General features: G+C 47.4%; 1 long non-coding RNA gene across 3 annotated transcripts in view; it reads right to left on the minus strand.

Moving 5' to 3' along the window:
• Positions 1-6,369: 6,369 nt before the first annotated feature.
• Positions 6,370-23,374, minus strand: part of LOC309624898 — a 45,288-nt gene continuing 28,283 nt past the window's right edge. The window contains exons 1-5 of one of the 3 annotated variants that reach the window (XR_014242192.1): positions 11,813-13,199; positions 9,771-10,750; positions 8,655-8,807; positions 7,100-7,278; positions 6,370-6,723 (exon numbers count right to left, since the gene is read on the minus strand). This is a non-coding gene — a long non-coding RNA (uncharacterized lncRNA). Of the gene's footprint in view, positions 6,724-7,099; positions 7,279-8,654; positions 8,808-9,770; positions 13,200-23,374 lie in introns of those variants that run through there. The other 2 variants (XR_014242191.1, XR_014242193.1) reach the window with 2 other exon arrangements.

Genomic DNA, 23,374 nt, shown 5'->3' on the forward strand with positions numbered 1-23,374 from the left:
CTTCCCGGGAGCACCACATCTGATGACTGATTGAAGTGGAGAAATGTGCATTAAAGAGTTATCATAAACACCCGTGGCTGCCCTCCTTCAAAGGCCTGCTGGCAAGGCTGGCCCTGGGCTGGCATCTGGGAACTTGGGTTTTGGAGGGTCCCCACCAATCCCTGATAAGAGTGGCTCCAAAACAACATGCTTCATGCTGAACACCTGTCTTCCTCCTGCGAGTCGGGAATCGTGGTACGGGGCAGGCAGAGAGGCCTGTGTGGCCGGCCCTCCCCCCTCCTCCCGACAGAAGCCCTGGGCACTGAGTCTCCAGTGATCCTGGCTGGTTGGCAACACGTCACACGTGTTGTCACAATTTGCTGCTGGAGGAATTAGTGCATCCTGTGTGACTCCACCGGGAGAGGACTCTCGGAAGCTTGTGCCCGGTTTCCTCTGGACTTCCTCTGTCTGCTGTTCCGGGCTGGTTTTGCTTTGCGTCCTTTCGCTGTAATAAATCATTGCTGTGAGTACCACTGTGTGCCGAGTCCTGGGAGTCCTCCCAGTGAATCATCGAACGTGGGGACCTCCAGCACAGGGTGTAAAAGGCCATTTTGGTTTCAGAGCTCTGTGAGAGTTGGACACACTCTCCCTCTGCCCACTGCTGCTTCTATCCCTCTCCTTCCAAGGATGTTGATCCCCAGGGCATTCCTAATTAATATCCTGACTGCTAAACTCTGTCTCAGAGCTTGCTTCCCTGGGAACCCAATCTTCAACAGATACAAATGCAGCATTTCAGGGCCTACAAGTCACCAGGAATTTTATTGTATGTTAATTTCATCATCCCAACAACCCTATCAGGTTTTTCCAGAGGAGGAAATGGGAGCTGAGAGAGGTAAGTGACTTGTCCAAGGTCACACAGCCAGTGAGCATTAGAGCTGGGATGGATCCCGGTCAGGATGTTTCTGAAGTCTGTGGCCTCTCTTGAACTAGGCTGCCTTTTACCTGTGGCTCTGAAGGTCCAGGATTCTTCCAGGCTCAAGGACCAGTGAGCAAGCTTTCTCCAGTAAGATATTCCAAGAGGCATCTGGGGACCAGATCTGGGCAGCCCTGAGTGGGAGAGAATTCCAGTCCCAGGAAAGGGGGCAGAACGCTTTCTCTCTCCCTGAAGGACTCTGAGGAAAGCATGAGTAAACAGAACTCCTGAAAGAGGGATAACGGGAATGCTCACACGCACCTGCCCGCACACCTGCACCCTCTGGCCAGGACCTCGGACCTCCTGGGCCTCAGAGCCTAGCCTTGGAGTCTGTGCAGAGGACACGAGTCACACGGGGTCTCATCACCCATCGCGGCAGCCACGGGAACAGCCCAGAGAGTGACAGCGCTGAGAGGAACTTGGCTTCAGGCAGTAGAGGGGCTGCCACTCCGCAGAAGCAGCCAGGCCAGCTGTCGGCTCCACAGAAGATGGGGCTGCTGGGAGACGTGACAGACGGAGTCCCGGGGAGCTCGTGAACCCCATCTGTCCCCGGCGGGTGGGGGAGAGCCGCCCCCCCCAACTGAGACGTGAGTTACAAAACCAACCCTTCTAAAGCCACACAGGGGCCCTGATGTCCAACTCCGTTCCACAGAGGTCGGAGGCCCGAGGAGGCGTTTTGGGGTGCCCCAGGGTGCCACCCTCCTCCCTCTTCCCTGCACAGAGAGCGGCTCCATCTCTGTGCCTCGCGCTCTGTGTTGCCGATGGCGGGGCGGCGGTGGCGGGGATTTCTCAAGCCCCCAGTGGAACAGCACACGGAGCCGGGAGCTGCCCCAGGTCTGAGAAAGCTTTCACCCCCAGGGTCTTCCCTGCGCCGGCCTCCTGCTTTCAGGCCTCCATCCCCATTTCACACTGAGTCAACGGGAACACCACACGTAGCCCCTTTCCCCTGTTCCACAAAATACATAAGTACATAAGCAAACACGCTTGCCCAGTTAGTCATATGCCCAGTTGAATTTACGGAAGACCTTGCGGGAGTCCCACATCGCAGGCCGGCCTTACTGTCAGCAACTTAAAAAGCCCTCCTCCCTTTCCTGTCCCCTCGGGTCCTGAAATTCACATGCAAATGTAAGGGACCCAGAAAAGCCAAGACTATCTTAAAAAAGAAGAAAGAAAGTGAAGGACTTAACACATCTGGTTTCAAAACTTATAGGGTGAAGGAAATGGGGAGATATGAGTCAAAGGACAAACTTCCAGTTATAAGATGAACAAGTTCTGGGCATCTAATGTACAGTATAGTTAACAATACTGTATTATATAATTGAAAGTTGCTGAAAGATTAGATCTCAAATGTTTTCACCACACACACACTCACAAAAAGGTGATGAAGGCGTTAACTAAGCCCTATGGTGGTAATCATTTCACAATATATATATATATACATGTATCAAATCATCACGTTGTACACCTTAAACTTACACAAAGTTATATGTTGATTGTGTATCAATAAAGCTGGAAACAATTCTTTTAATTTTTAAGAAACTTATTACAAACCCACAGTAATCAGGACAGTTAGGTACCAGCATAAGGATAGACATATAGATCAATGGAACAGAATTGAGAGTCCAAAAATAAACCCATACGTCTATGGTCAATTAATTTCAACAAGGATGCCAAGATGCGTCGATGAAGAAAGAAAAGTCATTTCCACACATGATGCTGGAATACCTGTCTACCCACGTGCAAAAGAATGAATTTGGACCTTTACACCATATGCGAAAGTTAACTCAAAGATCTAAATGTAAGAGCTAAAAACTATAAAATTCATGAGTATAATCTTTGTGATCTTGAACTAGGAGACAGTTTCTTAGATGTGATAACTAAAGTACAAACAACAAAAGAAAAAACAGATAAATTGGACTTCTTCAAAATTAAAAACTTTTTTTGTGTCAAAGGACACTATTAAAAGTGAAAAGACAATCCACAGAGTGGGAAGAAATATTTGCAAATTATATATCTGATAAGGATTTCCTCTCCAGAATATACAAAGAACTCCTATAACTCAACTACAACAGACAACCCAATTAAAAACGGGCTAAGAATATGAACAGACATTTCTCTAGAGAAGATATACGAATGATCATTCAGCACAAGAAAAGATGCTCAATATCATTAGTCATAAGAGAAATGCAAACTAAAACCACAGTGAGATACCACCTCACAGCCACGGGCATGGCCGTTTTCAAAAGGGTGGGTAGTGCTAATGAGGATGTGGAGAAATCGGAACCCTTACACATTGTTGCTGGGAATCTAAAATGGTACAGCCCCTGTGGAAAAGAGTTTGGCACTTCCTCAAAATGTTAAATATAGAGTTGTCACATTTAATATTTCTTCATAAGCAGGAATATTCTTGGGATCAATACCTGGGGATGTGATTGGGATGAAGCAGAAGTCGGAGGAAGAAGTAAAGCTGTGATGCTGGCCAGTGACAGACCCTGGGCTGACCCCGTGGGAGCTCTGGAGCCGAAATGACCCATCAAGAGTTGTCCTGCATTGGACCAAAATAACCGATCCTTATACTTCCTCATTGATCAGTCATCAGATGGGGCATCCCCCGCCAGAAGGGCATGACTGTGGGCGAGGCAGCCCTCCACAGCTAAGACAGCCCCCAAAGGCTGGGGGCTGCCGACCACCCTCCCAGCAGCCTTTGTTGATGGGGGTCTGGGTGGCACGTCTCCCTGTCCACCCTGCTGGCTGTGGAGGGATCCGTTGTTTTGGAGCAGAGGCACCCAAAGCCCAGTGGAAGGGTGTGGAGTTTGGGAGGTGAGGGGGTCGGTGGGGGGGAAAGGTATAAGCAGTAAGGGCACAAAGACACGGCAATGACAGATGCCTGGAGACCTGTGGAGGTGGTGCCGGGACACAGGGATGGGAGGCAAGCTGCTAACCGTCTCTGGGAGGCCTAAGGGGCCTCTGCTGTGAGCGGGTCAGCTGGTGCAGGGTTGGCACCTAAAAAAGGCTGGTGGGAGCTCTGCTGCGGGCTGGAGCTTCCGTGGTCACGGCACTGTGCACTCTGTGATCCCCAGTGCCGCAGTGAGGCCGCCAGGTGTGCTGGTTGGGAGTGTGTGAGGGGAGAGGGGAGTGGGTCCTGCCTCTTCGGATGGAGTTGGTTAATCCATTCAGGGATGCTCTGAGCTATTTCCTGAGTAAATAACTCTCGGGCAGTTATGTACCTAAAAGCAGACCAAGTACGGAGTGAACACACTTTCAGAGGTGCTGCAGCAGCACATCTCCCAGGGAATGATGGCAAAGCAAGGAGAAGCCCAGAGCACCGCAGGTGGGAAATGAACGCTTGGGCTGCAGCCCAGGTGGTGTCACTGATTAGCTGTGTGACTTGGGGCAAGTTCCCTGACTTATTTGGCCTTAGTCCTCCCCACGGTTAAATGAGAAGGAAAAACCTAGATAGCCTCTCAGGTGCATCCAGAGCTAATCCACAGGACTCATCACCCAGCAGGAAACCAATCAGGAAGGTTCTAAGGCTTGTGCTCCCCTCTACCCAAAGGCCCCAAAGGGCAATCCAGGGCTGCCCACGGTGCTCACCACGTCTGGGCCCTCACACGCCACTGTGCCCACTCTCTCGGGCTCTAGCTGCAAATTGGTTCACATGATGAACACGAGCTGCCCAAATCACTCATAGGATGGCTCGAGAAAAAGCAATTAAATGTTTTCTTAATTGCAGGATGGCAAGAGGTTAATGAGTTACTATAAAAACCAGTCCCTGCCATCTGGTGGCTGTCACCAAAGCCCACATGCAGGGAGCGATCCCAATTTGTAAGACAGGACGACGGGATCACTCCAAGTCAGGAGAAGGGGTGGGGCCCTGGGTGCCAAGGCTGGGGGCCCAGAGCTGCAGAGCCCAACGCGGCCCAGCCGGCCTCCAGACGTCCCAGGGCTGCACAGAGCTTCAAAATCAAGCTGGAGGGAAATCAGACGGGGAGCCAAAATCACTCATCAGCTCCAACACTGGTTTTCTCTGGGATTCGGCTCTAGCGAGGGACGGCCGACAGCCACTTGCTCAGCGCTAGCCAGGAGGAGAGGAGAGAAAAGCGACAGCTGAGAGAGAAGCCGGCCAAGGCGGAGGGAGGGACAGACAGAGGCAGGGATGCAGACCCTGCAAAGACAAAGAGATGCAAACCAGCCTGGACAGACGGAGACACAAAAGAGAAAGGATGAGCGCTGAAATGCCAGGAGGTGGAAAATGACGGTGACATAGACAGGCCGTGAATGTGAGAAGTGGATGAAAGGGCAGGTAATTTTCTAGAATCAGAGATAGGAAAGAACCTTTGAGGGTTTTGCTTTGTTCTGGGCAAACGTGTTCTCTCCAATATTCTGCAGCTCCCAGGAGTCAAGGAGAATGGCCCTTCTCCCTTGGAGGATGTGAAGAGGAGGCATTCAGGGGACCAACCTCCACTCTGCCCCTGACTAAAACACACACACACGTTTATATATGTGCACGTGCACACACACACACACACACACACACACATACACACTGATACACACCATCCCAGACACTGCCAGTTCTCACTGGTCAGGAGCCACTTCTCCCCGTGATGAGGAGGCCACGGGTCTCAGGCTGTCTCTCCTCTTAGCTCTGGTCCCAGAGGTTCCATTTGCAGCCCCAAGCCTGGCGGAAGCAGGTCTGGTTTTCTGGTACAAAGAAGAAGGAAGCCAGAGAGTCTACATATCCCAAAGGCTGCAAAGCCTGTGATTTCCATGAGGCTAAACTCACTGCTGGCCCTCTCTGTCATCTTCTAGAAGTTGGCTGAGAAATAGAGAGATCACCCCTCACCTGTTCTTCTAGGGTCAGACTATTCTTCCTGGATGAGACCTTGAGACACTCACTTCCCAGGATTTAGAAGTTTCCCCTCGCAGAGCAGGTTCTAACTGGCCACAGTAAAAATATAGCAACCTGCTTGCAGTGAGAGGGTGGGACCTCCTCTTCTGGATGTCACCCACTCCACCATCACTGCTCCCCACCTTTGAGGGCCATGGCAGCTTGCTCCTGAAGGTCAAGGTCTCAGCTTAAAAAAAAAGCCCCATGGCCCAAAGTATAAACAAACAAATAGGGATCTACAGCTGGAAGATTCCAGTATCTCCATTTTTCACAGTATCTTTTGTCCTTGATTTTCCCTTCTCCTCTCTCCCACTCCAGTGCCATTTGGCCGACACATTTCCCAGAAGACTCTGTACCCGATGAACTAGAGACACAAGGAAGGTCTCACTAATCCATCCATCTTACTAGAGGTTAGAGAGTGCCCTAAAATCTCTAGAGGAATTTAGGGAAGGGATTGCTGGTGTTCCAGGGTAAAATTAGAGTTTGAAATTCCTTGTCTACACGTGGTATCCAACCAGCACAAGAGTTGACCATAATTGTCTCTTTTATTTCCAGCAATAAACCAGGATCCCAAAGCTGTCTCTAGCTGACCCCACCTAGCCAGCTGGTGGGTCCTTTGAGGACTCATGTCACCCCTAAGTCTCCCAGCAGCGGTCTGCCAGGTCTATGAATCAGGTCTCCCTGATCCTGGTCTGGGCAGCGACCTGGGTCCGGCAGCTGTACGGCCGCAGTGCCACTGGGTGACACCCAGGAGCCAGCAGGGCATCAGCAGTAGTCCTGGGGGGTGATTTTGCTTGTGGTTCTTCCTTTTGTCCCTGTGCCTTTAGAAGGTCCGAGTGTTCTTCCTCCTGGGGATTCTGTGAGCCACTCAATTGCCTTCCTGTTTCCAAAGAAAAAGAGTGGCCAGGCGCACACACAAGAGAGACAGAGACACAAAGACAGTGACACAGACACAAAGAGACAGAAAGAGACAAAGAATGAAAATACTCTAATCCTTGGAACTGTCATTAAACCACAGGCACTGGTCTCTGTCCCTCTTCTGCCCCCTCTGGACCGAGCCTTCTGTCCTCAGTCACGCTCCTGGAGGCCCCATGAGTTCAGAGCCCAGTTTTGTCCCATGGCTTCAAACCTTACCCCTCAGGCTGGGACAAATACCCAGTCCCTGCTCATTATCAAGCCACCCTCCTTCTAACCGCTGCCCACACCTCCTCTGACACAGAGAAGCGTACACACACGTGTACACACCCCACACCCACCTCACACACAACTACTTCAGCTTGTGTTCCACTCTGCATTTTCCGAAAGGCATTGCTAGAATGGGACACATTCCATCCTCCAGCTCCTGGTCTGCTCGTGTTCAGCCCCCCTCAGGACTGCAGGGCCTCGGGCAGGGGAACTGGGAGGGAGCAGAGGTGGTCGACATCCAGAGTCTGAGCTGTTACGTGGAGACAAATCAAATGCAGTTGACGTCTATTCCATGATTTTAAACTATGGCAAATCAGCACCCCAAACATTGGACCCAAAGGTTTTTCTTTAACTTGCTACTCTGGAGGGGTAATTTTCACCCAGGTGTGGCATGTGCACAGCCAGGGAGCACCTGCCAAGTCATCGGATGCCCCTGAATTCCTTTTGAGCCAACACCTAACTTTCTTCTTCCCGGCGAGCTGGGGCTGCTTTGTTAAGAAGGGTAACTCAATGTCACTTTGAATGAATGAATGAATCAGAGGAAAGAGCTCAGGTTAGAGGACTGACGGTGAACATTTCAGGGAATTTTAATAAGCTCAGCCCTGTGAGAAAACAACCAACCAACCACCAGAGGGTAACTCTAAAACAAAATACAAGCAAATACAAGGTTGAGGGAACATTCTGTGCACACTCAGAATGTCAGGGAGCTCCGAGGAAAGGACAGACTGCTGTTGGAAGGTGACATCGAGATGTGTGTGTCCCCCAGGGCCGACTGCTGTGGTGACTTGCTCTGGTAGCGGCCACCCTCTCCCTTACAACATCGTCCCAACCAATTCATCACAACTGCCTGGCCCATCTTAAAGCCTGTCAGCTATCCAGCACGGGCTGCTATTGACATGACTCACTCCCTGAGATTCTCCGGGGTAGCCGTTGAGAACTTGGGCCCTGGAGGAGAAAGCCTTGCGGTTTGAATCCTGGCTTCACTGCTTGCTGGCACAGCTTGCCTTCTCTGGGCTCCAGTTTAAAATGGGAATAATAATAATAACTCTAACAGGGTTCTTGCGAGGATTAGATAAATTGATCCATATGAAGGTGTATTAGTCCGGGTTCAGCCAAAGAAATAAAACCAGTAGGAGATATACACTAAGCGGTTTGTTGCAAGGAATTGGCTTATGTGATTGTGGGGCTGGCTGGGTGAGTCTGAAATCCACTCGGAGGCCGTCAGGAAGGGCCGGCTGGAACTGAGACACCGGCTGAAGCTGCAGGCCCCAGGCGGAATTTCTCCTCCTTCAGGGAAGCCTCAGCTCTGCTCTTAAGACCTTTGAACTGATTGAATCAGGCCCACCCAGCTTGCCTAGGATCATCTCCTTTACTTAAAGTCGCTGGTTTGGGACTTTAATGACATCTACCTTCACAGCAACACCTAAATTAGCATTTGGTTGAATAGCTGGAAACTCAGGCCTAGGCAAAGTGACATAGAAAACTGCCCATCACAGAAGGGTGAGCACCGTGGCTGGCTCCTGGTAACCCATCCCTCAATAACATTCAGCTATTATTTTTTTTAGGATTCAAAAGCATCTGCTATGAAGTTGACATAATGAGTCAAGCTTCCCCCCTCCATCTTACCTGACCCATAGCTTTCTCTTCCTCACTTCCAAATCTTCTTCCAAAGAAGGCTGAAGACTCACCCCAAGGAGTCAAAAGGAAGGTGACCCTCTTTTATTCATCCTCTCGGCAAACACTGCCTGGGCAGGCTCTGTGCCAGCTCAGGTCCAGGAGCTGTACATGCAGATGCAGGTACGAGTTAGTCCCTGCCCGCCTGAAGGCCTGGACGCAGCGACCCACCCTCCGTGGTTCCTCTTGTCTGGTCACGCACGCCCGGCCCGGTCTGTGGACCTCCTCTACAGCTGTCCTCCATCAGCACCTGACTAAAGGGGCAGACATCCAGCCCAAGCTCTGAACTATGCACCCATCCAGAGGGGCACTTTTTCTAAATCACTCAAAGGAGCCAAGAAGCTAGTGCATTAAACCACAGACATCAACAGAAGGGAGATGCTCCCCAGGGAGTCACGTGCTGTTTAACACAGGACACCCCATTTCCCCGTCACAGGGCACACACGTGATGCAGTGAAGAGTACCTCTCAGCCCTTCAGAGTATTTCCACTCCTATTCTGGTCCGCAGGCCCTTCTAAGCACCCATCCTGGTGGCCTCTGCCCTCTATTGATCATTTCCGGTTCCCTGCACCCTGCCTCCTCCAATTCCCAGAGAGGCCACGCTCTGTCCAGTGGCCACTGTGATCCCACGTCTTCATCCCAGCCCGAAGCTGCCCTGCTGCATGGCATGGTGACGGTGCCCACGAACCTAGGACAAACCTGTCCCAGGGCCATGGTTCTCCTGCCAGTCTACACTTGTCCAGTTCTCATCCGCCCTTGCAGAACCCATGATGGCCCAGGGAGCTCCCCGCACCCTTTCCAGGAGCTCAACTTTCCAGTTACATGAGCTTGGCCGAGTTAATTAACCTCTCTGAGCTTGAATTCCTCCTCTAAAAAATAGATATGATCATAAAACCCATTTCAAGGAGTTGTCATGAGAAGCAAGTGAATAACATATGCGAAGTGCCTGACACATGGAACCCTGTCCGTCTCCCGAATGCCCAGCCTCCCGGGCCAGCCCTTGCTGCCCACCCTCCCTCCAAGCTTATATGATACGTATCGGGTACGTGAAGCCCACACTTAACCCACCTGATGTCATGGCATCCTAGCTCCAGCTCACCGGTCTCCAGGATACCACAGCATGGGGAGAAAGAATATGTTTGCCTTCACATCTGCTGGGGAAGGTCTCCTACCCATAAGTGGAACCTGGAATAGCATGCAGGGTTTGAACTGTCAGAGCTGTGATCAAAGGGAGACTGTGGGGAGTTTATGACAAGGAACTCATTTCATGAGAGAATGAGAAGCAGATGTAGTCTTTCCCCTTCCCCCCAACCTGTCCATGACCCCTACAATATGGGGGGCAGTGCAGAGGACCCCAGTCTGTACTGAACCCCAGCACAGAGGAAGAACTCTGTCACCTGTCACACACTGTATCAATGTTAGTCCATATGTTATAACTTAATTCCTCCCAGCTCCCGGGAAATGCAGCGCCTGGGGTGCACTGGGCTGGTTCTCTCCACCTGGCCTTGGAGAAATCTGCCTCTCCTCTAGAACAGGGGCATACCGGCCAAGGAACTTCCACAGGTGGGACCCTCAGGACCCCATCCCTCCTGCTGCAAGACCGACCAGGGGATCTAATGCCGGGCAGGTTTTGAAATCTCAGCCTTATGGAGATTTGGGGCTGCGTAATTCTTGGTCTGTAGTATGTTCAGCAGCCTTCCTTGCCCACTCGTCCCTGGACGCCAGTAGCACCCACTCCCCAGTGGTAAGAACTAAAAGTGTCTCCAGACATTGCCAGATGTCCCCAGGAAGCAAAATCACCCCAGACTGAGAACCACAGAGCCCAAGTGCCTGCTGTGTCCTGGGTGCCCTTTTGAGTCAAGCAGCTGGAGGTCTTGTGACCCTGAGACTCTGGCCACCAGCAAATGGACAGGATCTCCATCCTGGACCAGCCCCTGTGACATCGCTTGGTTGGGTCGGGGCTCTTCAACTTCATGGTGACTCTCCACCCCTGACCAGGCTTGCTCTGGGTTTGGGGGATTGGAGTAGGATGTCATGGAAACAGGATGCTGGGAAGAAAACAAAGAGAGAAGTAAATGCAGCATGAACCACGGAGCAGGAGGTCCCAGCTTCCTGGAACCCACTAGATGACCAGTTCACTCTCTCAGCTCTATAATTCCACCTTTTCTACGACGATGACATACTACCTTTTAAATCATTTTTAAAGCCTTTATTTAAAGTAATTTATCTACTGCTAAATAATAACTATCAAAAGCTGTATTTCCCAAGCTGGGATTTTTTATTACTGGTGTGAAGAGGATATGTTATTTTTCAAGGATGTATTTTTTGTTACCAGACTGGGCCATTTTTATTTCATGCAAGTCAAGGGGGCATAGGTAATAAAATAAAAATAAAAACAGAAGGGAACTAAGCAGCTAGTTTTATTTTTTTAATCCCACCACTTTTTCGGAAGAAAATAAATCTGCCCCTTCAGTCACTCGCACCAAATTAATCTTTCCATAATTATTGTAATGCAACATACATATAAATAGTACATATTATATATATAGTCACACGTATTGTCACCAAAATGTAGTTATGCTATATTTTTCTGCAACTTGCTTTATCACTTAACACGACTTTTATCAGTGACCCCTCCTCCCTGGTTGGTGTCTCAGGAACCTCACTGCCCGGCTCAAATACCAGCTCTGACTTCTCACAGCTGTGTGATCTTGTGGAGGTTAATAACCTCTCTGTGCCTCTTCTACAATGTGTGGATGATGACAACATCGTCTACTTTATGAAGAGCTGGGTGAGTTAAACAAGGTCATGATGGGAAGCACTCAGAACAGCGCCTAGCAAATGCTCAGAAAAATGTTACCTCCTACTACACGGATCTACCTTCTTGTTAAGAGTTGAAGAGGATTCCACTACACAGATATACCATGCTCTGCCTTGGAAATTTAAATTTGTACAAATGTTTGCTCTTGTAAGCCATGGTACAACGAATGCCTTTGTACTTACATCTTTACTCATTCATGCCATGGTTTGGGAGGGTAAATTCCTAGAGGAGAGATCGGTGTGTTATTCAGTAAGAGCATTTTAAGTTTATATATCTATTGAGATAGTACCTTCAAAAAGGTTGTGAGGATTTTCATTCCCGCCAACAGTGTGTGCGAGCTCGTTTCTTCACTCTCACCAGTTCTGAAGGCTATCCATCTTTTTAATTGGGTAGGCAAAAATGAAAACAATGCCACAATGTTGTCTTCATCCATATTTCTTTAATTATTAGTGAGATCAAACAATGTTTTTTCCTCCAGTTTTAGATATCAAATAATTTAAAATTTTTTTCTTCTTTAATGGACCATCTGTATAGTGTGTGTGTGTATGTGTGAATCGTGCATTTGTCCATTTATGTTGTTTCTGATTGATTCGGAGGAATACTCGCTATAGTATAGATATTTACAGTTTTCCTGCTAGAATGTGTAGCAAATACTTTCTCCCAGGCTGTCATTTATGTATTTATGTTTTGATTTATTTATGGTGCCTTTCACGGTACAGTTTTGTTTTGCTTTTTTAAATTTTTAGGTGATCCAATATGCCAAATTTTTCTTTTTTGACTTCTGGATTTGGTGCCAGACTTAGAAAGGGCTTCCCCACCCCAAGATATAGAGATATAAGGATCAAGATTGAGATATATGACATATGCCCTCTACCTGGACTTGTAAGACGATATATGTGAGATTATCTGTAAAACTATATTAGAAAAGGATGACAGCTCAGATTATAGGTCAAACTGAACAATCTTACACATACATAGTCCTATATTGCCTTTTAATTTGTTAGTACTGTATATTTAATGCACAAATCTTTAATCCATCTGGAATTTTTTACTGTAGTATGACTTAGGTATCTAATTTTATCCTCTTGCAAACGACTAGTGATTTGTGCTATGGTTCAAAGTGTCTTTGACCTCCAACTGGCTCACCCGAAGGGCTAAGGGTCTCTGAACCTGAGTCAGTCTGGCCTGGAAGCAAAGGGGCTGGGAAAGGAGTGGTCTTCCCTCCCCTCTGCCCGTCTTCCCTCTACATATATCACCTCCCTCGGCAACAGCAGGTGTCACTGAGGCTCTTGCACTCAGAGAGCAGGGCCAGGCAGGCGGGCTGCCAAGGGGGCCATGAACACTCCATCACTGAACACAGCATTAAGGGAATAGTCAGAGCCTGAGCTATGGTTACCCCGGGACCCTAGTAACTTATGTGCCCAGAGAAATCATTTTCCTGGAAGTTTCATTTTAGGCAGCAAGGGGGCTCCGGTGACCCTTATATCATCTGTTCCCAGGTTTCTGTGAATTTACACAGGCTGGCTCCCCACAGGAGAAAGAAATCTAATTACTGGTGGAATAACTTACAGGTAAGGGGACCTCCAGTGTGTGCCCACCCCGGCTGTAAATCCTCAGAGCTAGATTCCAAGGAAAGTGAACTGGTGCTCAGACCAGGACACCTCGCAGGGCAGGCATCCTTCCTAACCTGGGTGTGGTCAGGAGAGCATGTGGGCTTTAGAAGCACGGCGGGTTATCAGGGCCCAGCGAATGGAAGGAACATTAAAATGCCTGGGTTCTTCCTTCTACTAACCACCAGGATGACTTTAGCCTCTTGTTTAACGTCTTTCTTCAGTTTCGCTGTCCAAAAACATGGGTTAACATGCATTAAGCCACATCCAAGGGACCGTGCTATGAGTTTGAAATACAAGCCTCCAGTTTTCACAACAAGGCTGAAAAGTGAGAATGAGTATTTCCATCTTACACATGTTGAAACAAGATCAAAGAGGCTCAGGAAATTTGCCCTTCTGGAGTGACCTCTCCAGAAGGTGGCAGAGCTAAAGCTGAAACCCCTCGCCAGGCCCGCAGCTTGAGTGCCTTCCCAGCTCAGTAGACACCGGAGGGTGTGCATGGAGAAAGCTTTTCCAGGCCTCCCACAGAGGCCATCTGGGGAAGTTCCCGGGGCTCTTCCCTCCCTTGGCTTTGGTGTGGCCTTGGTCCTGGTGACACACGCACACTGAGTCAGCAGTGGCCTGGTCCACACAGCTGCTGGGCACTCGCTGTACACCAGAACCCAGGTCCTCCTAGGGCTGTGTGTAAAGAAAGGAGGAAGCAGGCCTGCCCGAACCTGAGGGCTACACGTCACGTGTCTACATGGGCAAAAGTTAAATCACAAGCCAAATGTTACATCAGATATGATGCTCTATGTTCTCTCTGCCTCAACAAAAATATCCGCATCATAACAAGACATAAAAAATTAATGAAGTCGTGGCTTCTATATGACTGAAAGTCTTCCATCGAAGACAAATGAACTTAATTATCACTGGGTGCATCTGGCTGTTCCATTAATGGGCTGGTGATATTTGGGTAAGTATTAAAATAAGGAGAGCCATAGCTCATGTATTATTTTATATTTATTTCTTTTATTTTTTGCCTTCACTTCAGCAAAATCTCCAAGTATGTTCATTTTCACAAAATGTTATTCCACTGACAATAATCATCTAATAATTAAAAAATAAAATGTATATTCAAAGGGAATAACTGTGAATGTACTTTCATTTTTAAAACACCTTAAAATATATGTAAAAATTGGAAAAATTAAAATTATAATTCAATATGAGTTTAGTAAAAATTATTTCTCTTCTAAAATATTTTAAATTGCTACCAAAGTTAAAAGGCAAAATATAAATAATAATTAATGAATACAAACTATTTTAACCAAAGGTACTCAAGTAAAGCTGAAACTTTTTAATTTCTTGAAAATTTAGATATTAAATATTTTTATAAAAATAGAACAATTTGCAATTCTATGATTCAGTGTCCAGCTAGTTACCAGTGTAAGGACCTAATGTCACGCTTCACACATACTATGTCTGGAGCTGCATATATATACAAATTTAAGAGTCATATGAACTGCTTACTGTAGTACAATATGCTTCAGTATCCATGTGCAAGTGTTGTGAACACTGTGTTAATTCTTATCTCCAGAACCAGGAATTGGAACATGAAGAGAAACAAGAAAATGAATGTTTGGCACTGCCGAGAAACAATAATTTTTTATACAAGAATCTACTACATTCAAGTCGAGAGGAAGGATTTGACAAGTTAATTAATTTGCCTTTCTCTTACCCAAGCACTTCTCCTGCTCAGATTCTCCTGCTCTCTGAGGTGGTGCCTGCCTCAGACATTGTTGGAAGTGTATGGCACACCACCTTCATGAGATCTGATGCGTTTTCCAGGATGTAAGGCAAAAGATGTGCAGAAGGGTTTCCCGTGGGCCTGAATGGTGATAGTTATAAGGGCTGGTCTTTTAGGGTTACAGATTACTCGGCCAGCCCTGACCTCCAGATCCCAAGTATCAGAGGTGTGTGTGTGTGTGTGTGTGTGTGAGAGAGAGAGAGAGAGAGAGAGAAAGAGAGATTCAGTGCCCTCCAAAGTATAAAGCCCAGAGCCAAGGCCCCTCTATTGAGGTCTCAGGGTGGTGCAGGAAAAAAAAAAAAGGTTTGGAGGAGTGTCAGGATCCCAAAGACAGGTCCCAGGAAGGCTCACAGGACTCAACACATAGTCATACTCATGGCTATGATTTATACCTGCACAAAGATACAAGGAAAAGTCAGCAAAGACAAAGGTGCATGGGGCAACATCCAGATGCAAAGCAGGCCCAGCTTCCAAAAGTCTTCCCCCAGTGAAATCGCACAGGACACACTTCACTCCCCAGCAGTGAGCTGTCATGACACACGTGAAATGCTGTTTCCTAGGGAAGCTCATCAGAGACTCAGTGCCCATGATTTTTACTGGGGGAAGGAGGGAGGGAGTACTGGCCACGTAGGCACGTCTGTCTGCCATGTACCAAAATTCTGACTCCCGGGAGGAAGGCAGGCGTTCAGCATGAATCATACTGTTTGGACAGTTTAGGCAGAGTGAGCCACTCTTCCCAGGGAATGGTGAGAACCCTTCCCTAACCCAAGCTCCCACTTGCCAGCCAAGGGACAACTTTGCAAGCAGGCCTTCTAAGGAGAGCAGCCTCGGGCAGCTATAACTCTTTTCTCCATAGGAAGTAATTGAGGTGTGAAAGGTGGAGGAAGGGGAATCCTTTTCATTTCACCCACCCTTAAATTCCACTTAACGTGAAAGCTGGGGCTGGCCTGAGCAGAGTGAGAGTTACCTCACAAGGTTAATCCAAGTAGTCACATGCAGTCTGCATGTGCTCATTTTCACTTGAAACAACACCCCCTTGCATACACACACCATAACTGATTATCCAGTCTCCTAGAAGACAGTATGACAGCATTTTTAAAAAGCTCATATTCAAGCATATCTAAATAACATACTGTTCAAGAAATTCATAGGTGGTTAAACTATTTTTAAATGTAAAGGAATTCAAGACAATCTTTACCCGAGGAGGGGAGGAGGGGGAGGCAGGGATGGGAATCAGAGAGGAAGGCACACTCATTAGTAATGTTCTTAAGATAGGGGTAGGTTCATTTTATAATTATGGTTCATAATGTCACATGAAGTAAGTGATGAATACATACATTCTTTCACATGTATCAAAAAATACATATGAAAACATTTTAATTTTGAAAATTTACCATCTGGGGACTTCCCTGGGGGCGCAGTGGATAAGAATCTGCCTGCCAATGCAGGGGACACGGGTTCGAGCCCTGGTCTGGGAAGATCCCACATGCTGCGGAGCAACTAAGCCTGTGCGCCACAACTACTGAGCCTGAGCTCTAGAGCCCGCGAGCCACAAATGCTGAAACTCACGCACCTAGGGCCCGTGCTCCGCAACAAGAGAAGTCACTGCAACAAGAGAAGCCCACGCACCGCAACGAAGAGTAGCCCCCGCTCGCCACAACTAGAGAAAGTCCGCGTGCAGCAACGAAGATCCAACGCAGCCAAAAATAAATAAAAATTAAATCTTTAAAATTTACCATCTAGGCAATGGTAAGGTGTCCTTTCTGACCATGGACGCATGTGAGGTGGAATTTTTAGCGCTGATCACTCTCAAAACTAAAAGACATTGTAACTTAACTGACATAGAAGCACACGGTCATATTAAATCAAATGACGTTAAGCTTAATATTCTCTTATTACTGACTGGTCATAAGCCATTCTGTTTTTCTCACTGAGGATCTTGTTTTTGTGAATCAGTTAGATTTTGTGAATCAATTTGATTTTTATTACTCTGCATTTCCTTGTTTATTTCCATTTTTGGGTAAATAACATTGTTTTGTTTTCAGTATATTTATTTTTACAGTTACATTCTATTTATGATACATGATATTGGTTTTCCATTTATGGTAAAGATGCAGTGTTTCCTTCTAAAATAAGTTTATACAAGCTAACATTTGAGATAACTTAAATACAAATGTTAATCAAATGACAGAATGAGTGGTATAGGGATGTAACAAAGGTCATCTAAGAGGTGAGTGAATGACACAGCTTGGAAAGCATGGTACAATTAATCGACATCCAAGTGTCTATCACCCAAGTTCTACTTTGTTATGTTCTATGGGAGGCCAGAGAGTTACAAGGATGTGTGTGTGTGTGTGTGTGTGTGTGTGTGTGTGTGTGTGATGATGATGATCTTTATTCTTAGATTCTTTTCCACCTGGAAAAGCAACACACACTGCTGTAGCTAAGGAAACAGTTATCAGTGAGGTTTTAATGCCAGTGCCTGCAGGGGCCACAGAGACAACTGAAATGGGGAAGGCCCAAGGTTTTAAGACAGTAAGTGTGAAGTTATGAGTCACACTGCCTTTTAAAATGCTTTCTAGACATTAGGCTACAACCATGTCCCTTACTTCCAAGGGCTGTGTACAAATCCATGGGCCTCCGGTTGGCACCACTGGTTTATTGTCCTAGATACGCTTTTGCTTTCCTAAGGCAGGGAAATAGGGATCAACTTCAAAGTCATAAACCAACAGCACAAGGCAGTACCTAATAGGGTCTGTCCCACTTCTGTATTATGTCAGGACTTGTGGAAAAAGGCCCTATGGAGAGGATTTGTCTCTCCTACCAATGGAAAGAGACAGTACTGTTTTACCAGATCTGAACTGATTGTGTTGTCCTACCAGAGGTGGTGGATGTGGACGGGCCATGCTTGGACGACACCAAGAAGAAACACCCTCAGGAAATGTGACCCACAAGTGATGCAGACCGCAGTCTTCTAACGTTCTCACTTCCCCTATCCCACATCCCCCTCAAAGCCAATGGGCAGTAGAAATGACTGATGGGAAGCATTAAATAAATAATGGTATATAACACTGCTGGGGACTAGGCAAAGGAGAATGATAGATGCCCTCAACAGCTACATCCCATGACCCAGACCCAAGGAGATGACCACTGAGAAGGTCAGACCCTAAATATAGAATTCTGAGGCAGAATTATTATTGGCGCCATCTTAGTATCCAAGCAAATTAGAAATATATTTAGGAAGAATGAAGGGAAGCAATAAGAGACTTGTTCATTGATTTAACAAACCTTCACCAAGTCCCATCTAGCCCTAAGTACCAGTATAAGTAAGTTAGCTTCAACTTCAAGGGGCTCATAGAAATGGAAGAGGACAGGTATATAACAGTTACCAGTGTGATACAATGTGATGATCGCGCTATGTAATAATACCACATTCCAGGAGGGAAAGAGCCCAGATAAGGGTAGTTCACCCTGCAGGAGAATGGGTCTGAAAAGGATCATTAGTCTTAATGACTCTTGTTGCCTAGAACAGAGTCCAGCACATAGTAGATGCTCAATAAATATTTGTTGAAGTGTTGAATAGATAAGAAGTCTGTGATAGGCTAGATAATGGTCCCCCCAAATATCCACATCCTAATCCCTGGAACCCGTGAATATCACCTTACTTGGTAAAAGGGATTTTGCAGAGATGATAAAGTTAAGGACTTTCAGATGGGGAGATTATTCTGGATTATCCAGATGTGCCCTAAGTATATCACAAGTGTCCCTGTAAGGGGGAGATCTGACACACAGACAGACCCGGGGAAGACAATGTGACCACAGAGGCAAAAAGATTGACCACAGAGGCAGAGGAGTGATATGTCCACAGGCTAAGAATGTCAGCAGCCACCAGGAGCTGGAAGAGGCAAGGAAAAGGATTCTCCCCTGGAGTCTCCCAAGGAAGCACAGTCCCACTGACACTTTGATTTAGGCCCATAAGACTCAGTTCAGATTTCTGGTCTCCGAAACTGTAAGAGGACAACTTTCTGTGGTTTTAAGCCACCAAGTTTGTGGTAATTTGTTACAGCAGCCACAGGTAACTAATACAGCCACTGCTCCAAGAAGAAATTAAGGCAGAGGGAGCTGCAAAACTGTCTGGGCAATGCCAAGTACTTTGGAGAGCCTGGGGAATTTGAGCTGAGGCACCCTAAGATGCAAAAGGAGCTGGAGAAAGATGAGTCTGGCTTGGCTGTACAGGATGGATGGAAGACGGAGAGACCAGAGGCAGGGAACTCTGCCAAGAGGTTCTGGAGGCAGCTCGGCGTGCAAAGGAGATGAGAGCCAGGCCTCGGGGATTAGCAGTGGGGACGAGAGAAGGGGCGGGAACAAAAGAAATTTCAAAGGCAAAATTGATGGAGCTTAGTGAAAGCCTGAATATAGCAGATGAAGGAGAAATTTCTTCCAGCTGTTAGAGCCAAGACTGGCAGAGAGGAGGAAATTGGAGCATAGGGGAGACATTTCTAAATGTTTCTAACAATAGCCAGTTCATCTCAAAACTATCCCAGTGCCGTGATTTGAGCTACTCGTCCAGTCAAAGAAACAGCTAGGGGATCAACGCTCTTCATGGCTGGCCACCAGTGGCCGGAGGAACATGCCATTGCCAGAGCTGCTTGTTATAAAGTATGGAAGAATTCCTTCCAGCCGACTTCCTGATCTCCCCTCAACCTAATACCTCCCAACCCTAGATTTTCAGAGTGGGGATGGGCAGGGGAACGGGATGGAAGGGAAGGAGGGAGGAGAAGAGAAGTGGAGGTGGAAGGGAGAAGTAGAGGAGATGACAAGAGCTCAGGTCAAGCACACGACAGACATAATCCAGCTGCTGTCTCGCCAGGGGCACTGACTAGGGTCCAAACAAGCCATCAGAATGACTTTTAAGCCCTCACAGCTCCATCAACAGGGCCCTGGTTCTCACTTGCTGCTCCTTCTATCCCTGAGGACCCTTGAAGTAAACAACCTTTTCACCAGAAACACAAGTGGATTCTGACACACTGGGAGGCTGCAGAGTATGGAGAAGCTGGTGGAGGGAGCAGGTCCCGGCTGGAGGAGAACATCTGATAGAGAACGTCCTCTCAAACCAGAACTACCCCGAGCAGGGAGCGGGGCTCAGAAAAGGCAGTCAACCCAAGAAGCTCATCTCCAGAGATCGTGACTGCAGCCAGGGAGGCTATGAATAATAGCAGAGCTATTATAATAATGGCAGTGCCCCAAGCACTCAGAACCCACCCCCAACCCTGTGATCCCCTGACTCCCACTGGGCAATTCTGCAGGTACATCAGCTACTTGTCCTGAGCAATTCTCCACCCAAGAAGGCCACGGCTCTCAAGTACCGCTTTGTACAGAAGCCGTCAAGGCTCAGTGTTCATCTTGGCTCTGGGGGTGGGGATGGGGGAGGTGGAGAGAGAAAAGAGAGAGAGATTCCTGCATTTACTTCTATCTTAATTATTGAGCATCTCCTGTGTGTCAGACACCTGTTAGATGCTTAGAATATTCAGTGAATAAAACAGGCCAAGGCCCTGTCCCCATGATGCTTATAAATATTACCAAAAAGCCTTTGAAAATAAGCCTGAGCAGAAACTTGAATCAGAACCAAGTCTCCATATTTTCCAAAAGGATTGAACCGGCGAACGTGCAAATGTTCTCTGGACCAAACCAAGATTTCTTTCCATTTGAGTCTTTCTTCTCTTTGGGGGCTCAAGCAACCTACTGGATCACAGAAACTCACGTGGTCCGTCTCTTCTGACAAAGTCCCCAGAGGAAGAGCTGCCATTACCGAGAAGTCAATTTGATCGCACCCCTCTGCAGCAGTATTACTTTTTCCTTGCCCAAGCCTGTTCACGGGTTCATTCACTCATTCGACAATGATTTATCGAGGGCCCAGCACGTGCCAGGCGTGGACAAAGGGCTGGTAGTCCAGCAGGTGCACACCATCCATTAGCTCTCACTCCCTGCCTTGGCCACTGGGCAGGGCAGGAATGGCAGCCCTGGTCAGACAGGCAAAAAGCTGAAGGTCAGCCCGCAGTAGGAACTGGCTCCAAGACCCAGGCTTGGCAAGTGGCAGAGCTGGAAAAATTAGCCCCAGACCCCTGGTTCCTATTCTAACAGCTTCTCCCACACTCTACCCAGTTCCATCACTGAGAACCTGCCCAGCAGGCTTTTTCACTCCCATTTTACAGACAAAAAATGGAGGCATAAGAAATGTCAGAATTTGTCCCAAGCTACACAGCTTGCCAGATCGAGGCATGAGTCCTGATCTCATGACTTCAACATTTTCTTTTACTGTTGAACTACTTCTCTTTGTTCCTGGTATCTTGTCCCCCGCCTCTCAAAAAATCACACACACACACACACACACACACGCACACACACACACCCAACCACAAAAAAATAATAATTAAGTTAAATTAAAAACAGAAATGTATTTTCTGCTCTCTAGAATCGGGCAGCAGGCAACAGCCAAGCCTCCCGAGAACACTTAGTGATTTCCAGGGGAAATCTGACCATCAGTAACATCCAAAGATACTGCAATGTTTTCAATTAGGGGGCTGAGTGCTCTGGCTTCGGAGGCGAGGGAACAATGCAGAATGCTCCGGGAGAGGAGGACTGACCTCTCTCAGAACCCGCTCTGTTCCCGGCTAATATGTCAATAGCCTCTTAAATGGAACGTTATGTGTCTGGGATTTTACTGTCAGACTCATCCTTTTTGGGTAGGGTTCAGGGTGGTTTTTTTTTTTTTAATCTAAAGTTGATTGCCTCTCTCATTATCAAAGCCACCATCCATCTGTTTCCACTTTCTTAAGGGCTGCAGCAAGGAATTGAGCTGGAAATGTGTTTTTACTTGAGGTTTTAGGATTCCCCTCCTCCCGCCTTGTTGAGGGTTGTTCAAGTTTTAATGTTGTCACTGCAATATGATCTTCCAGTAGTGGGTGGCCCGGCTGCGCCATTTGAAACTAATTTACAGCTTCATCTGGGACTATCGTCACTTTAAATTAATTAACCAAAAAGTACCAAAAAATTATATGATGGGGGGAGGAGGGAAGGAAGGAGATGGGGGAGAGTTGAAAGCAGTGAGAAAGGGCTCCTAAGCTTGGCTGGATACTGCCCTTGGGTACAAAGAGCAATCTTTACTTTCCTTCCAGCCCACCTTCTGAAACTAAAACACACACATACACCATAAAAAATTCAGTGTGTTGTCTTTTGAAAGGTTTCTTTGGGAAGATAAGAACTCTGTGTTGGTTTCCACAAAGCCAAGGCAAAGCTGTTCCTAGGAAGAAAGGTAGGTAGGCCCGCCACCAGCTGATGGAAACTTCTGCAGCACACAAGGAATGCTGGAGATGAAATGATGGTGGGAGTTGAGGACGTGGGGTGGGGACGGGGACAGGGCAGGGAGGGGGCATTCACCTCACCCCTCCCCAGGAGCAGTTCCTTCCCCTTCTGTAGGAGAAGGTCATTCGTTCCTCTCACATTTGATAAGTCTGTATTAACCCCTTATTATGTGGCAAGCACTGTGGGGAAGGAAGAGACTTCAAAAGGCTTATAGGATTCATTAAAGTGACAACCAACATCTGTACGGCTCCTAGAAGTCTCACACGTTCTCACTTCATCCTCACCACAGCCCCGTGAAGCACGCAGCATTATCAGTCCCTTTGATAAGGGAAAGAACCAAGGCTCAGAGAGGTCAAGAGGCTCGCCCCTGATCACACAGCTATGACGTGACAGAGCAAGAATCCAAACCAAGGTCTGTCGCGAAAACCTATGGTTGGGGATCATAAATGCAAAACAACGAGGACAGAAGGGACATTACATCTTTGGGTGCCTCCACACGAATAGGATCTGGAGTCAGCAGTCTCCTTATTTTTCTGCAGTCAAGCGTTCTGGCCCCCCTGCCATCTTAAGACTTGAGCTGGTGATGTGTCCAAACAAGGCGGCTCTTTGACCAGCTCTAGGGAGTTCTGTGCCCTCAACACCACGCAAATCTGTTGATGACAAAACGATGCACTTCATCTCTGGGCTCAATGTGACTTTCCAAAGCTGAAACACGCAGAGTGTTTGAGCAGCAACAGATTATAATCTATCTGCTCTTCCAGGGCAACAAGTATCTGAAAGTAATTTGAGAGCCATTAACCGATGCTTGCATAATGCCTGGCTCACACCAAATATCAAAAAAAAAAACACTGGCTAGGATTGCTACTCCCCACAACCTCCCTCTTCCCCACCTCGAATCTCAGAGTTGGACAGATGAGACCTTAGATACAAAGGTTGGTCCTCAATCCCACCAAAAATATGGATAGCTGTTACAGAATTAAGTAACCTATAGTAACACTCAGCACTTAGTGTATAGTAAGGGCTGTTGCAGTACTTTAAGTGAAGGAAGTCTCAACACAACCCTGTGAGGATTTTGATTACCCCATCTGATGGG

This window comes from Balaenoptera borealis (assembly GCF_965194805.1).
Source record: "Balaenoptera borealis genome assembly, chromosome: 3".
NCBI lineage: Eukaryota > Metazoa > Chordata > Mammalia > Artiodactyla > Balaenopteridae > Balaenoptera > Balaenoptera borealis.